At 50.4% G+C, this 16,229-nt stretch overlaps 1 non-coding gene across 1 annotated transcript; it reads left to right on the plus strand.

Annotated features, from left to right (window-relative positions):
- Positions 1 to 15,760: 15,760 nt before the first annotated feature.
- Positions 15,761 to 15,846, plus strand: TRNAY-GUA (transfer RNA tyrosine (anticodon GUA)). The gene is given in 2 exon segments: positions 15,761 to 15,797; positions 15,811 to 15,846. It is a non-coding gene; the product is annotated as a tRNA-Tyr (tRNA).
- The last annotated feature ends 383 nt before the right edge of the window (positions 15,847 to 16,229 follow it).

Genomic DNA, 16,229 nt, shown 5'->3' on the forward strand with positions numbered 1-16,229 from the left:
CACGCTAACAGAAGGTGTGGCAATGTCATGTTTGTTTCGTTGGCGATCAAGGCAGCCGTCCCTTACCGGAAACCTGCAAAGGCCGAAGGTTCCGCCGGGGACCCTTGTAGGATCTTCAAGGCTGCGGAGATGCTGTCGGAGATGGGGGCTCGTGCTCCAGAGGGCAAATGTTCGCCGTGGTTCCTGTTGCCAGGATGCAGGCTCTCGTCAAAGCAATCAGTTCCGCTGCCTGGGCAGATCGCTGGGTGATGCGGGCTGTTTCTACTACAGTTCGAGCCGTGGTGACTGCATAGGCAGCGGAAGTGGTACCATCGGAGAGTTTGATGCAAGAACCGTCCACCCACAACTCCCCGTCGGGGTCAGGGAAAGCTGTGTCTCTGAGATCGACCCTACTCCTGGTCTGTTCGTCCGTAAGAGTCACGCAGTCATGTACAGGGTGCACATTGGGATCGTTCTCTGGCAAGGGTAACAGAGTTGCTGGGTTCAGTGTGGTGCATCTTTTCAGGGTGATATGGGGGGCAAGCAAGGTCAGTTCGTATCCAGTCAGTCGTGCACTCGTCAGGTGTTGCGTCTTAGTTTGGTTCAGGAGGGTGTCGACTGCATGGGGTACCAGTACCGTGAGGGAATTCGAGAGTACAATCCCCTCGCTCTGTCGGATAGAGACTGCAGCAGCAGCTACAGCTCGAAGGCAGGCAGGCAAGGCTCTGGCGACAGGGTCAAGAGTGGCAGAGAAGTAAGCGCACGGTCGTTGTTTAGGACCGATGGCCTGGGTCAAGACAGATAAAGCGCACCCCTCCCTTTCGTGAGTGAAAAGGGAGAAGGGCTTTCTGTAATCAGGGGTACCCAGGACAGGGGCTGAGCAAAGGGCATCTCGTAGTTCCGTGAAGGAAGTTTGACACTCAGGAGTCCAAGGGAGTGGGAAAGGGACGTCTTTGTTTAGGAGAGAGAGCAGTGGTTTTACAACGAGGCTGAAGTTTGGCAACCATTGTCGGCAGAAGGAGGTGAGGCCTAATAGGGAGCGAACCTGCTTCTGGGTTTTAGGGACAGGGGTGTCTAGAATGGTCTGGATTCGATCAGGGGTGAGTTTCCTTCCATCTTTGGACAGAAGGTGGCCCAGGTAAGTGACCTGGGGTAGGCAGAATTGCAACTTCTTCTTGGAGACCTTGTGGCCATTTTCCGCAAGGAAGTGCAAGAGTTGAATGGTGGCGGTAACCGCTAGAGGGGTGGTGTCGGCTGCCAAAAGGATGTCATCGACATATTGTACCAACACCACCCCGTCGGGTAACCGGACTTGGTCTAGTTGCCTTTTGAGGGCCTGGCTGTAGATGCTAGGGCTCTCCGTGTAGCCTTGAGGGGCTCGGCAAAACCTATATGAGCGGGATTTTAGGGTAAAGCCGAAGAGATATCGGCTGTCTGGGTGGATGGGGATGGAGAAGAATGCGTTCTTGAGGTCGATGACGGAAAAGGTGGTGGCAGTGGATGGAATCAAGGTCAGGATGGTGGTGATGTCTGAGACCACAGGGTACTGGGGTACCACCACTTTGTTGATCTCTCGGAGGTCGATGATGAAACGGTATGCTTTCTCATCTCCCTCTCCCTGCTTCTTGATAATGGGCAAGATAGGGCTGTTGCAAACGTTGCTAACCACTTCCTCTACCACTCCTGCGTCTATCAGTGACTGGATAATCATTACCAATGCCTTCTCGCCCTCTGGCGATATCCGATATTGTGGGAGTTTTGGGAGTGTTGCGTCTGGTCGGACAGTAATGTGCACTGGGTCAATTAACATACGCCCTACGTCCGAATCCGCTTTGGCCCACAGATACGGAGGTAGAGTGTCAAGCAGGGACGCGTCGACGTCGGTGATGGAAAACATGTGTCGGGGGGAACAATGTCTAAGCAGAACGGGGTTGTCGTAAAGAAACACTCGAACTCCATCTTGAGAACACCTAATCGTCGCTCGGAAGTGTTTCAGTAAGTCAAGTCCCATAATGGCGTCAGGGCTATTGGAGGAAAGCAAGAACGTGGTGTCGGTGGTGTTGTTTTCTACGTCAAAGAGAATCGGGGCAGACAAAGGGTTGGTGGAGGGCGTTCCATCGAAACCTGTCGATGTTATGAGTGAGCCAGACAAGGGTGCCCTTGGAATCAGTCGTTTAGATAACGCACTACGTGTTGCGCCAGTGTCTACCAGAAATGGAGACTTGGTACCCAGGACCTTAGCAGTGACATAAGGGCCCTGCTGGTCAACATAGAGCTCGACTGGATCCCTCCCTCGCCCTTGGCTGTCCTAAGCAAAGGTGTGAGTGTCGTCATAGTCAGATTGTTGATATTGGTTCTGTCTGGGTCGATCGAACGTATTTGGTCTGCTTGGTCTGTCATTAGTCGCGTCATTTGGGGGCCCTCGTTGTGGTCCCTTAGGTCTCGGTCCGTTTGCTACATCCCTGGGGTCTCTGTTCCTGATCATTTCCAGGAGAACTGGGCACTGGGATTTCCAATGGCCAGTCCCTTTGCAGAAAGCGCACTGGTCATCTCTAAGGTCTGTGCGTCCACTGTAGGGAGTCAGAGTGCGGTCCTGGGGAAATGCAGTCTTAGGGACGTTTGTCTGGTAGTTTCCCCGGTATTGGTCTCGTCCTATAGTCACCCCTTGCAGTTTGGCAATCATCACCCTCTCTTTTAAGTCTTTCTTCTTTTTCTCTGTCGCCCTATCGTTTTCATTTTTCTGATGCTCATAATATTGGGCCATTTGGAGAATCGCTGTAGGTTTGGAGGCTGCCCAACTACTCTCGCTGGCCTGTAGTTTCTGGGAGATGTCCAATGATAGGCCCTTAACATAATTCTGGACAAACAGATGGTGTCCGGTTGCAGTGGTCATGTCCTGGCCGCTGTAATCGGAGAACACCGTTTCAAACCGGGAGAAGTATTCCGATACATCCTCCTGGGGTTTTTGGCGACAGGCTGTTACTATCGACCAGTCCACTTTCTTTTCTGGGATTAGGGTTTTTAATTTCTCTACGATTTTATCTGGGAGGTCTAGAATGGATTTCAACGGCTTTTGTCCTGGTCCCCGTTGTTTGTCCAAGTCATCGAGTTGTGACCAGGTGTGTCCGAACAGCTCAAGGTGGTCGACTTTCCGGATTTGCTTCCACACATCAGCTGGCAGACATAACCCGAAGAACAAGTCGATGTCAGCCAGGGTCATGATCGTTGAACCCAGGGCTGTACCTAATTCAGTATAGAAGGCAGTGGGGTTTTTACGTAGGTCGGGTAGAGATTTCCGGAATGTCAGTATCTCTTGCCGGTCCCATGGCTGGTAGACCCAGTTGTATACTACCCTTCCCTTTGCATCTTGGTTGTTTGCATCATCGTGAGTCCCTGTACCTCGAGGGGGAACCCAGTAAGGGGCAGCCTCACGTATCGGCATCATGGTGTTAGATTGCTCGGTTGGTGGTTCGGTCACTACGGGGGCTGCGGATTTAGCTCCTGGCTTTCGTTCAGTGAGGTGGCGGAAAACCTCAAGCGTACGCGTAAGGAGGTCCGACACATCACACTCGCCCTCATCCCCGATATCGACCTTCCGGTACAGAGTCCTTAGGCTCTCGGGACCTTTGTCTCGATATCGGTCCTCGTATGCATTCAAGACATGATAACACAGTCGTACGGTAAAATGTCGTCTGTGACTCCCTGTATACGAGCTGAACATATCTGTGATGTACTCTTCATCATCCTTCCTTTCTACCAGTGTCCTCGCTATTTTGTCGATCCCCGCTCGCTCATCCTTGTCTAGTCTGTTTGTTCTTGCAGGGCCAGCCCCTCGAGTCTCATGGTCATCTAACGTTGTTGTTGATGCGGGTTTTAATACAAGGGGTTCGGCTGGCACAGAGGCTATTGGGGCCGACGCTGTGGCGGTACCTTCGCTTGTACCTGGGGGTGGCGCGTGCTGCGCCAAGGGTTGAGAAGGGGCATATGGAGGGGGCATGTAGATGATAGGAGGACCTAACAGCAGGTCCTCATTGGCTTGTCGTTTCGAGGGTAAGTCAGGGTAGAGCATGGAGGGGGTTCTAACCGGACACTGGCTTGGCGTTTCCCTTTCTAGTTTCTGTTTAGCTTTCTCTCTTTCCTCTATCTCCTTTTTTAGTTTCTGAGCAGCTAGGTGGGCTGCTTTTTGCAGCTCTTTTTCCAACCTACTCTCAGTTTTCTTTTTACGCTGTTCAGTTTCTTTTCGCCACATGCCGAAGCTGTCAAGCATAGTAGGTGTTGTCTTGTTTTTACCCAGGGCGGTTTCTAGCGTTTTTATTTTATCATCATCGAAGGATCCTATCAGGGGCCATTGACTTTCTTGACCCTTTTTTGTATATTTATGCCATAGTTTACTATAGGCTATAGCGGTCAATCCATGCTTCATGAACATGTCCTTATTAGGGGTGCCTTCCAGCGGGGCTGGATGGTCCATCTCTAATAGGCGGTCCGGGCTAAACAGGCTACTCATCAGTGGGGAGAAGACAGACATGACGGCTCGTAACGAGGGACTAAAAAGTCAGCACTGCCTATCTTATCACTAGGTGCAAAGACTAGACAGAATATTTCTATTCTACGTTGTTTGCAGGCAGTGAATACCTCATGGATCACAATAACCAAAGACCAATAAATAACAATGGGGAGAATGAGTAGGTCCGCAAAGATCTGCGTTACCTACCTTTTTCACTATCTGCAAAAAGGGTGGTCTCTTCCCTGTTTGCAGACAGGGAATCTCCAGGAAACAATAGTTTTGCGAACAACAGTTCAGTTTCAAGCAATTATTGGGTGGGGGAGAAAAAAATAAGCACGGCTGCTACCCTACCTATCCTCCACTGCTTGCAAAGAGAGAGAGCCCGTTGTTTCTCCGTTTGCAGACAGTGAATCCCTCATAGATCAAGATAACAAAAGACCGATAAATAACAATGGGGAGAATGAGTAGGTCCGCAAAGATCTGCGTTACCTACCCTTTTCACTATCTGCAAAAAGGGTGGTCTCTTCCCTGTTTGCAGACAGGGAATCTCCAGGAAACAATAGTTTGTGAACAACAGTTCAGTTTCAGGTGATTATTGAGTGGGGGAGAAAAATAAGCACGGTTGTCTGCCCTACCTATCCTCCACTGCTTGCAAAGAGAGAGCCTGTTGTTTCTCCGTTTGCAGACAGTGAATCTCCAAATAAACAAAAAGAGCAATACTAGTATTTAACAAACAAGCAATCAAGCAATTTTTTCGCAACTTGTCGTGGTAACACGACCTTACCCGGACCGCATGGACAGTTTCCTGACTTCCGAATCCAGCGCCCGATCGTCCTCTCTTCTTCGTTATCCTCGCGGCACTCCTGATGGTTCCCAGTCAGGACCGTAGATCACTCGAGAGAGGTCTGTTCGGAACCAGTGAAGTTCGGATGATCGGCTGTCAGACGAGGGTCTATCGGACAGACGCGTTCCCGATCGTTGCAGTCGTTCACTTTGTCGTCAGGACCTCTCCCACTGGATCCATGGGTCGCTGATGGGCCCCACGCTTGGGACGCCAATTGTGGAAAAATACAACTGGGGGGCACTACCAACCAGAATATAAGATCCTTAAGTATTTGCCCGGCGGTGTCGCCTCTTGAACCCACAAAGAAGTTAAACTATTGAAGAGGCAGGCGCTGGAGACTGGAAGGCAGGAAACAAGGTTTTTATTTTCTCCGGAGGAGAACACAACGAAACGGACAGAAGGTATCGTTCTGAGGTGCTCTAACTGTATTCCTGAGGCCTGGCCTCTTATACACACATTTATGACTTTATTGTAGATTACACATACATGTTAAAGCTTTGATGTACGGAAAAGACATTCTCGGAACTCCCCTTTGGGCCCGTTCCCACACACATTTACAGTTGAAGTCCCCACCCTAGTCACAACAGGTGATGAGCATCGCGCAGCTGGATAATCCGCCGATTCACGGAATGTGGGGGGTTTGATCGGATCTCATGGGGTGGGGGCTTTGATCAACCCGGGGATTCTTTGATGGGGGAAGCTTTCTATTGTACGGGGAGGGGCAAGGATGGTATCGGCAGAGCTGGGTGTCGGCTTGGGAACGGGGAGGACAAAACGGGCACACGGGGAAAAAGGGTTTTGCATCTAAGGGCCGGAGATCATGAAAGGAAAGCAGGGAGGTGTCGCGCTGGGAACAGGATGAGGGCCTGGGGCAGAGCAGCGCCGAAGAGGGGTTTATGACTCAAGGCAGGTGCAAGCAGGGGGTGGATAGCGTGCAGGCTTAGTGAAGGCGAAGGGCTATGTCTGGGGCCAGCGGCATGCAAAAGGGTTCGTTCTGATCGGGGCATCTTAGAAAATGGCGGGCGCGCACGACAAAAGTGTGGCATCAGGGGAAGAGGCAAGATGGCGCAGATAATGTTCACCAAAACGTACTAATTTTCAACAAGCCTGCTGGGGTGGGGTGCTACTCTGGGAGATTCGACGACTCAGGGGGTTTGGCCTCAGTCTGTATTGTCATGTTCCTCCAACTACAAGGAGCTGAAGGCCGTCCTTCTGGGTCTGTTGGACTTCTCGGATCTTGTTCAGGGTCACCACGTGCAGATCCGGACGGACAATCAGGTGGTGATGTCTTATGTGAACCACCAAGGGGGGTGCAGGGTTCGCTCCCTCAGTTGCCTGGCCCGTCGGATTGGTTCTTGGGCGGAGGTGCATCTGGAGTCCCTGTCTGCCATCTACCTGCCAGGTGCGGAGAACGCTGTGGCGGATTGTCTGAGCCGGGTGTTTCCTTCCATGGGGTCCTTGTCCCTCAAGCGATGGATGTTCAGGAAGTTGCAGGTGATGTTTGGCTATCCGATTGTGGACCTGTTTGCCTCCCTGGACAATGCCCAGATCCGTTGTTTTTGCACGATTATGCCTTGCCGGGATGCCTGGAGGGTGGACGCCCTTTCGTTCCTTTGGCCGGAGGGTCTGTTATATGCCTTTCCCCCTGTTCCACTGCTTCCAGCTGTGTTGCAGAAGATCAAGCGGGAGGGGTCATTGGTGCTTCTGTTTGCTCCTTGTTGGAAGCGTCGCCCTTGGTATCCGCTGCTGTTGGAATTGGCTGTGTCTCCGGGGTGGGCCTTACCTTTAATGCCTTATCCTCTGATGGGTCCTCTTCTTCCTCTCCCTGTGTTCCGTTCCCTGGGTCTGCGGGCCTGGCTCTTGAGAGGGAGTCTCTGATGCGTGAGGGTTGTTCGGTGGCTGTGGCTGGGGTCATTCAACAGTCCCGGAGGCCTTCTACGCTTAAATCTTACGCCAAGCATTGGGATAATTTTGCTTCTTGGTGTGTTGGTCGTGGGCTGTCATTGGATTCTTTGGATCCGGCTCGCATTCTGGACTTTCTGAATGATGGGTTTGTGTTGGGCTTGGCCATTTCGACTCTTCGGGCTCAATGGGCCGCAATTAGGGCGTTTCATGTCCTACCTTTGGTTTCTATTTCTCCATTGGTTGCTAGACTTTTAAGTCTCTTTCTTTCCAACGCCCCCGTCCTATCATGTGTCCTCCTCCTTGAGACCTTCCTTTGGTTTTGCGTTCCTTGTAGTTGGCTCTTTTCGAACCTTTGGAGTCTGTGGACATGAAGTTTTTGACTCTCAAGGTGGTGTTTCTTGTGGCGATTGCCTCAGCCAGGCGTATGGGTGAGTTGGGTGCTTTCCTTTGTTCTGCCCCGTTTTTGTTGGTTTTGGCGGACCGTGTGGTCTTGCGCCCTCATCCTACTTTTGTTCCTAAGGTGGATTCTTATTTTCACCGATCTGCTGAGGTGGTTCTTCCGGTTCTTTGTCCTGATCCTTCCTCGGCTGAGGACTCCCTTTTGCACCTTTTGGATGTTCGTCGTGCCTTGATGATTTATTTGTCACGCACGTCTTCCTTTTGTAAGGTTGACAACTTGTTTGTCAATTTTGGTTTGTCGCGTCAGGGACTGAAACCCTCCCTATCCACGATCAGTCGTTGGATTAAGGAAGCCATTCTGTTGGCATATGCTTCGGTCTCTGAGGTCCCCTCCCTTCCTGTTCAGGGTCGTTCCACCAGATCTGTTGCTGTGTCCTGGGCTTCTTTCAAAGGATTGTCTATGGAGGATGTTTGCAGGGCTGCTACGTGGTATTCTCCACATACCTTCATGTCCCATTACCGCCTCCAGCTTGGGGGTGGGGGTTCTGTTTCATTTGCCTCTTCTGTTTTGTCTGCGGGGGTACCTTGAGAGGTTTTCCTTTATGGTTGTTCTGCCTCTGTATATTAAAATATGTTTTCGCTGCACTGTTGGTGTGGTCTGTTTTCCTTACATGAAGCTGATTACTTTGGTATCGGCTCATCTGTGAATACTGTGGTGAGGAAGACAGGACGAGGAGGTAATGCCCCGGTTACTTACCGGTAATCTTCATTACTCCGAGTCCATGTCTTCCGCGCCACAGTATAGTTTCCCTTCCCTCCCGGCCCTGGTGGTGGCTTCATGTCTGCGGCTTGGTTCTTCAGGTCGTGTTGGTGCTTCTGTGTCCCTTTATGGGATTGGCTGGAGCCACTGGGGGCCATCTTGGAGGAGGGAGAGGGAGACTAGAGCGCTGTTTTTGTACTTGGAGTTCTGTGTGGAGCCTGAGGCTCATCTGTGATTACTGTGGCGAGGAAGACATGGACTCGGAGTAATGAAGATTACCGGTAAGTAACCGGGGCATCAGCAGCCTTGACAGGGGCAGACCCCGAATAATCCCGCACAGCATTCTGGGAGAGCGGAGGGAGGAGCCTCTGCGGTGTGTGTTTACAAAAGTAAACATCTGAGGTGAAAAGCAATAAACACACATTTGTTGGCATTCTCTGCTGTGTTGTTCCTTTTTGACATCATTTCAATTAAAAAGAACCGAATGGAGAAACTTTTAAATATAGCTGGGATACGACTGCAGCCTGGGAGGGCAGATGAAACACTCAGAAGTACAAATGTTTCCATGTTTATTCATGTCAAATGTAAACAAGTTATACATCAAAATATGTATCTATGTTTACACCGGATGTAAAAAGTGTGCACTAATAGGGTCAGGGTGCAGTTTATTTTCCCGTGATTGTTCCTTTCATACATGTGGGTCCCCAAGTAAGCTTTCGGCTGCTCTGTCTTGTTATTCTGAGTCAGGTGTTAAAAGGGGTGCCTGGTCCCTAGTTCGGGGGCCCAGAGTACGGAGGCCCCGGGGCACCGGAAGTAAACATCCCTCCTTGATACAACTATGGCCCGGTAACCTCTGATTGCCCTCTGACCCCTCAGAGTGGATTCCTGCAGGCCTCTTTTATAGAGTAGGTGGTACTGACGTTGAGTCGATGCTGCCGAGAGGCAAAGGGCTGAGAGTGGCTCCGCATTTCAACCCAGTCTCCTCCTATTAACATCTTTGTTACACCCACAGCATATAAGAGCTTCGACAGGTCAGAGGGGACATCTCTCTTGTCACCTTGTGGTGTTTAAACAGATCCTATTACAAGGACCAGCCCCTGAACTTTAAGTAAGACCAGCACCTGGGCCCCCCTGGGGTCTGAGTGTGTGTCACAGACAGGGACTCGTAGGCTATGGCGACTTCCAGTGACTGAATCACCTTTACTAACATCACAGATCAGAAACATAAAATGTAACACCTGATCAAGTTTGATATTATACTCTTTAATAAGATAACAATGAATTCCAGAATACATGAATACCATATTTATAATAAAAATGCACGAAGCCCCAAAAACACATTTAATTATTTAATGTTTCAAAGAGTATCTGAACCTAAAAAATGAACACTTAAAATACCATAACAAATGTTACCCAGGATCTACAGTAATAATATATCCAAAGTATACACGAAACACCCTAAATGCATTTTTAAAAACCCAACAACAAATATTATAATTAAAATGCAGGAACCGCAAAAGCACATTTAAGTATTTAATGCTACAAAGAACATCCGAACCCAAAAAATGAACTCTTAAAACACCATAACACATGTGACCCAGGATCTACAGCACTAATGTATCCAACAGTAAACACGAAACACCCTAAATAAATTAAACAACAAATATAACTCTGATCCAATACCAGGAAACCTATGGTGTTGGAGCGCTACATATATATAACTAGCTAACATAACCCCATTTTTAACTTTTGGATCCCAAAAATAATAAATGCAAATATATCATGAAAATTGTAGTGTCGCGCACTAGTTGTTTCACGTCACGCCGTGACGTGACGTACGGGCGGCCATCTTGGCGGCTGCGCGCGCACCTCGCATTAGAGGCGCGAAAGCCGGCACCGAGGGACAGATCGGCTCGGCGCTCTTTAGGGAAACAGTTTAAATAAATAGCGTTACAACCTCACATGGCTGCAGAGTCTTATTGAACAGACTAGCACGTTACAATGGCAACGAGGATGGGATCCTGAACCCCTGCACCCTGGAAAATAAATACAACAGGAAAACACACCGAGGGAGACAGCAGTATACCGGTGAACCCACGCACAAAGCAGGCAACCTGACAGTCAAGCCAGGCAGCCATGAGAAGCACGCAGTCGATGAGGAGCAAACAAGCAACCACACGAGGTACCATACCCTAAAGAGCGCGGCAGAGCCCAAATCCACCCCGCAGGGAAGACGACCACGCAGGGGGGAGAGAAAGAACCCAGGCGTAGTCAGGAGTGAGCGCGCCAAATCTACACGACCAACCCAAGAAGGAAAACCGCGCTGGCTACCTTGAAAGAGGGCGAGGGGGCTGACACAGATAGTCCCCAGTTACAAGCTGGAAAACAGGAGCCAGACAACACTCCAGGTAGTCCCAGAAGCCAAGGGAACACACCACCCACCGTCAAAAGTGAAAGGATGAGCGCGCAGGCGGGATACGCAATGGCGCCAGTTCAATTCCTGCCCAAACCAGGAGAACCACTTATGAAGTGGGAAGATTGGAGGGAGTATATAGACAACTTCATAGAAGTCCTAGAACATGAAAATGAGGAGAAATTCAACCCCAAAAGGAAAAAGCGCATCCTACTACTCAATTTAGGCCCGGAAGGACTCAGGATTTACAAAAGCCTGGTACCCAAAGAAAGAGGAAGCACAGACGACGATGTGTATGCTCATGCCATTGATGACTTGAACGAACACTTCCGGCTAGCAGTGTGCGTATCAGTAGACAGATTCAATTTCCAGCAAAGGAAACAGCGTCCAGGAGAGTCGGTAGAGGAGTATGTGGCGGCCCTGAAGAAACTGGCAGCCACATGCAAATATGACACTTGGGAAGATGAGTTCATCAAAGATCAAATAGTGATGCACATTACGAGCACGAATGTACAGGACAAGTTGTGGGCCAGTGGGGAGAACACGCTGAAGGAGGTGATGGTCATTGTGAAAAGGGCAGAATTGGCACGCAGGTGTGCGGACGCCGCGAAGAAGGAAACGACACCCAACCCCATGGTGAACAAAGTGGACGATGAGGAGCCGCGCAGAGACCATAAATACAAAAGCCCTTCCTCAAAAGGACCAAATAGATGGCAAGGCAACTCGGGACCACCTGGAAAACAACCTGGGCACAACAAAAGAGCGTGCTACAGATGCGGAAGCTGGTCCCACAAAGCACACAACAGAAAATGCCCAGCGGTCCGTGCCAAATGTATGTACTGTGGTATAATAGGCCATTATGAAAAGGTGTGCCGGAGGAAAGCTTCCAAGAGCATGGTGAAATACATTGACCAGGAGCATGAAGACCATGAGGGAAGCACGGAGGAAGAAGTCATCACAGTACTGTGCATATACGACCAGGTGTTGAGTGTGGGCGGCAACAGGACAACCAAACCAGTATTAGAAATGACGATCGGGGGAGTACCGATAAGCGTAGTGGCAGATACTGGCTCTCCCTACACCATCGTCCAGAGAGCAGTGTGGAATGAAATTTTCAGGCCACACTTGGGCCCAGAACTGGAGAAACTGGACATCCGACCAGTCACATACAATGGGGACCGCATACCGATGGCTGGATTCCGACCTTTACAGTTCGAGTTCAGAGGCCGATCCGCATTTTGCAAGCTGTACATATCAGAGAAAGGACCGTCAGTGTTGGGATGGCTGGATCAAGGTGACCTGGGTATCAAGCTAGATCCCGGCGGAAAAGAGCAGATACTCCTCACAGAACCAGAAGCATGGCCAGACCTGGTCAGGTGGAAAGAAGAATACCCCAAAGAATTCGGGGGCACAGTGGGGAGGCTGGAGAAATTCCTACACAAGATAGTACTGAAAGAGGGAGCCGTACCAGTGGCCCACAAAGTGAGGAATGTGCCCCTAGCGGTGAGAGAAGCTGTTCAAGAAGAACTACAGGACTTGGAGAAGAAAGGAATTATCGAACCAATCACGTGCGCAGAATGGCTCGCGCCACTGGTGGTGGTCATGAAGCCCAGTGGTAAGGTCAGGTTATGTGTTGACCTGAGGGAGTTGAACAAGAATATCGTGGTGGAGAAGTTCCCCCTACCAAGAATCAAAGAAATGTTGGCGAAAACCCGAGGAGTCAAGTGGTACTCCACCATCGATCTGACCTCGGCCTACCATCAAATTGTCTTGCACCCCGACAGCAGGAAATTAACATCATTCATCACCCCGTTCGGATGCTATCAGTTCTGCCGCATGCCGTTCGGACTGGCCTCAGCGGCTGCAGTGTTTCACAAACTGATGCACCAGTTGTTTAGGAATATGGACGGCATCCAGTACTTCCAGGATGACATCCTGGTAATGGGGCAAGACAAAATGGACCACGACGCAAAGCTCAACAAGGTGCTGAAGACCCTGGAGGTCAAAGGCCTCACAGCCGAATGGACCAAATGCCGCTGGGCATGGAGTCAGTAAACTACCTAGGCCACGAGATAGGGGTGCAAGGGATCACGCCTAAAACAGAAAACGTAAAAGCAATTTACGAGGCACCGCCACCCACCAACAAAGAGGAGGTCAGGTCATTTTTGGGCATGGCGGAGTATTATAGCAAATTTGTGCAGCACTTCGCCTCAAAGACACACCACCTGAGGATGCTAACAAGGGAGAGCACTGCGTTCCAGTGGACAGAAGAGGCTCAGAGTGAATTTGAAACCATCAAGAAGGACGTTGAAGGTGCCGTGCCACTCCAGGGATATGACCCCCAGGGCGTAACGGTGCTCACGACCGACGCCAGCGACAAGGGGCTGGGTGCGGTACTCATGCAAGATCGGGGACAAGGAAAATTGGAGACAATCAGTTTCGCATCCCGCACATTGAGCGACACTGAGAAAAAATACAGTGTTATTGAAAAAGAGATGTTGGCCGTCGTGTGGGCTATGACAAGGTTCAGGCAATTTTTATGGGGCACACGATTCCAGCTGAGGACTGATCACAAGCCATTACTGAAGGTGTTAACATCCAGCGGACATGCCAGTGCCACGCCCAGGATCTCGAAGATGACCTTGAAATTGCTTGAATTCAGATACGACGTGGAGCACATTCCGGGAAATCGGAACAGAGTAGTGTACTACCTAAGCAGAGCGGCGGCCATGAAGCTAGGAGAAGAAGACCAAGGAGAAAAGGAGGAGATGGTAGCACTTACGGAGGACCAAGAGAGAGTCATCTGCATTCAGGAGTGGAGAGAAGCATACGAAGAAGACCGCACCATACAGGAAGTGAAGTTATACATTATCAAGGGTTGGCCGGACAAGAGACAAACGAACGAGAACCTAAAACCATACCATGAGGTCAGGGAAGAGTTGTTGATGGACGACCAAGGAGTGTTCGTGTACAGAGGAGATAAAGTCATCCCCCGGAAAGCATAATTCCCAAGCTCAAGGATCAAAGTTCGCGACCCTTGCCCCAGTCATGTGGAATTCCCTGCCTCTTGAGCTTAGATCTCTGACTCATTACCCTCAATTCCGTAAGAAACTTAAAGCCTATTTATTCGTTAAATCTTTTAACTAGGTTGGTTCGTGATTTGCTCTTTTTTAGTTATTCTTCTGTCTTCCCCCCTGGGGATTTGTTTGTTGCAGCGCCATGAAACCGCTGGTGAAAGTGCGCTTTTATAAATATTTTAAACTCAAACTCAAACTCAAACTCAAGCTACTGAACATACTACGTGAGGGCCATTTGGGAATCGGGAAAATGAAACTAAGGACCAAGCAAAATTACTGGTGGCCGGGTATGGACCTGAGGGCGGAGAGACATGTCAGAGATTCTCTACAGTGCCAGGGAGCAGACAAGACGCTCAAACCCTTGCGCCCAGCATTAGGAAAATTCGACCCTCCACAAAATCCATGGGAAGAATTGTCGATAGACATTTTGGGCCCGATTCTCGACGGCCAAGGTGTCCAAAAATACGTATGCGTTCTTATAGACAGATACTCTAAATGGCCAGAAGTAAAAGTAGATGAGGCGATGGATACCGAGAACATTCTAAAGTTTCTGTTGGACACCTTCGTGAGAGAGGGCATCCCCAAATCCATCCTGATTGATAATGGCCCTCAATTTACTTCCGATAAGTGGAACAACTTCATGCAGCGGAATGGCATCCTTACCAAACGCACGTCGATCTATCATCCGGCTGGTAACGGGCTGGTGGAACGATTCAATAGAGTAGTGATGGGAGCAGTGCAGGCAGCGATCTCCAGCAACAAGGACTGGGAAAAAGAGATATGGCACATGGTGTGGGCGTACAGGATTACCCCCACCGGGACTGGATACAGCCCCTTCCAGATACTGAGAGGACGTGAACCATTCACTCGCGATAACCGCGTATGGAAGGAAAAAACCATAACGAGTGAGTGGTCCCCTGCAGTGGTACAAGCCAACTTGGAAAGGGCACAGACCATATATGCAAAACACTACAACAAACGCAGGAATGTGAAGAATACTGAACTGGAGGAAGGCGAGTGGGTGCGAGTAAAGTTGGCATCGTTGCAGAGGAAAGGGGACAGCAAGTACAGTAAACCTATGCCGGTCAAGAAGGTGTACGACAGAGCGGCCTTGCTGAGTGATGGGAATGTGTGGTCCCAAGACCGCATGGCCAGATGCAACAAAGTCTTACGATGGCATCAAGGTGGAGCAGAACTGGAGGACATGGAGGAATCTAACGAGTAGCAGGAACAACCCGGTGTAGAGTTGCAGGAGAGGATAGGCGAACAGGACGGGGATAGAAACCCTGACGGCAGCCAAGAAGCTGCAATGGAAATGGAAGTGAGGAGAACTGATGGAAGCGCGGCGGCGCTGAGAGAGGGGAGGATTGGCACAGAGACCCAGGAGAGGGGGGCGTCGTCCACCCCAGCAAAGGTAACCCGAAGAGGAAGAACCGTGGTGAGACCTGCAAGGTTTCGAGACTTTGACATGGACAGCGGACTGTAAGTTAAATGTTCTTTGTTTGGAAAAAAGGGAGATATGTAGTGTCGCACACTAGTTTCACGTCACGCCATGACGTGACGTGCAGGCGGCCATCTTGGCGGCTGCGCGCGCACCTCGCATTAGAGGCGCGAAAGCCGGCACCGAAGGACAGATCGGCTCGCGCTCTTTAGGGAAACAGTTTAAATAAATAGCGTTACAACCTCACATGGCTGCAGAGTCTTATTGAACAGACTAGCACGTTACAAAAATCAGTCACGACTCAGCCGTTTCCCTATTAGTTAAATATTTGTCGAGTTTGCAGCTTTATCAAGTGTTTAGAAACAGGAAAGTGCTTAGTTGGGTACAGTCCGGAACCACTCCCATATAGCGCCTTGTCATCCCAACCCATCCTAACCTTTGATAGCTCAGTTGGTAGAGCGGAGGACTGTAGTGGAGTGTCTGTCATCCTTAGGTCGCTGGTTCAAATCCGGCTCGAAGGACTTTTGCAAACTCCACTTTTTTTCCCTCTGCTTCACAATAGAAAGCGCCTCTTTCTCAGACCCTCACACGCCTGGGCTTTTCCTGCCTCCTCTCTTCACCTTTGCAGCCCAGCTCTCTCCTCCGGCTGGGGCGGGCGGCTTGTGGGAGAGTCTCCCGCCCGCCCCCCTCCCCGTGTGCAGTCCCCGCTGCAAGGCCCCCTCATCAGACAGAGCCGGGCCGGGGCCCCTGGGCTGAAGAGCCAGGGCCGGGCCCCGTCTGGAGCAGCCCTGGGAGCTGGTTGTGGTGACTCTGGCAGCAGGTGATGCTGCTGAGAGCGCCTGCCGGGAGGTGAGAGGGTTGCTGAGGAATGAGGGGGGAGGGGCAGGCGCGCAACACCCATTGG

This window comes from Lissotriton helveticus, chromosome 1_2 (assembly GCF_964261635.1).
Source record: "Lissotriton helveticus chromosome 1_2, aLisHel1.1, whole genome shotgun sequence".
NCBI lineage: Eukaryota > Metazoa > Chordata > Amphibia > Caudata > Salamandridae > Lissotriton > Lissotriton helveticus.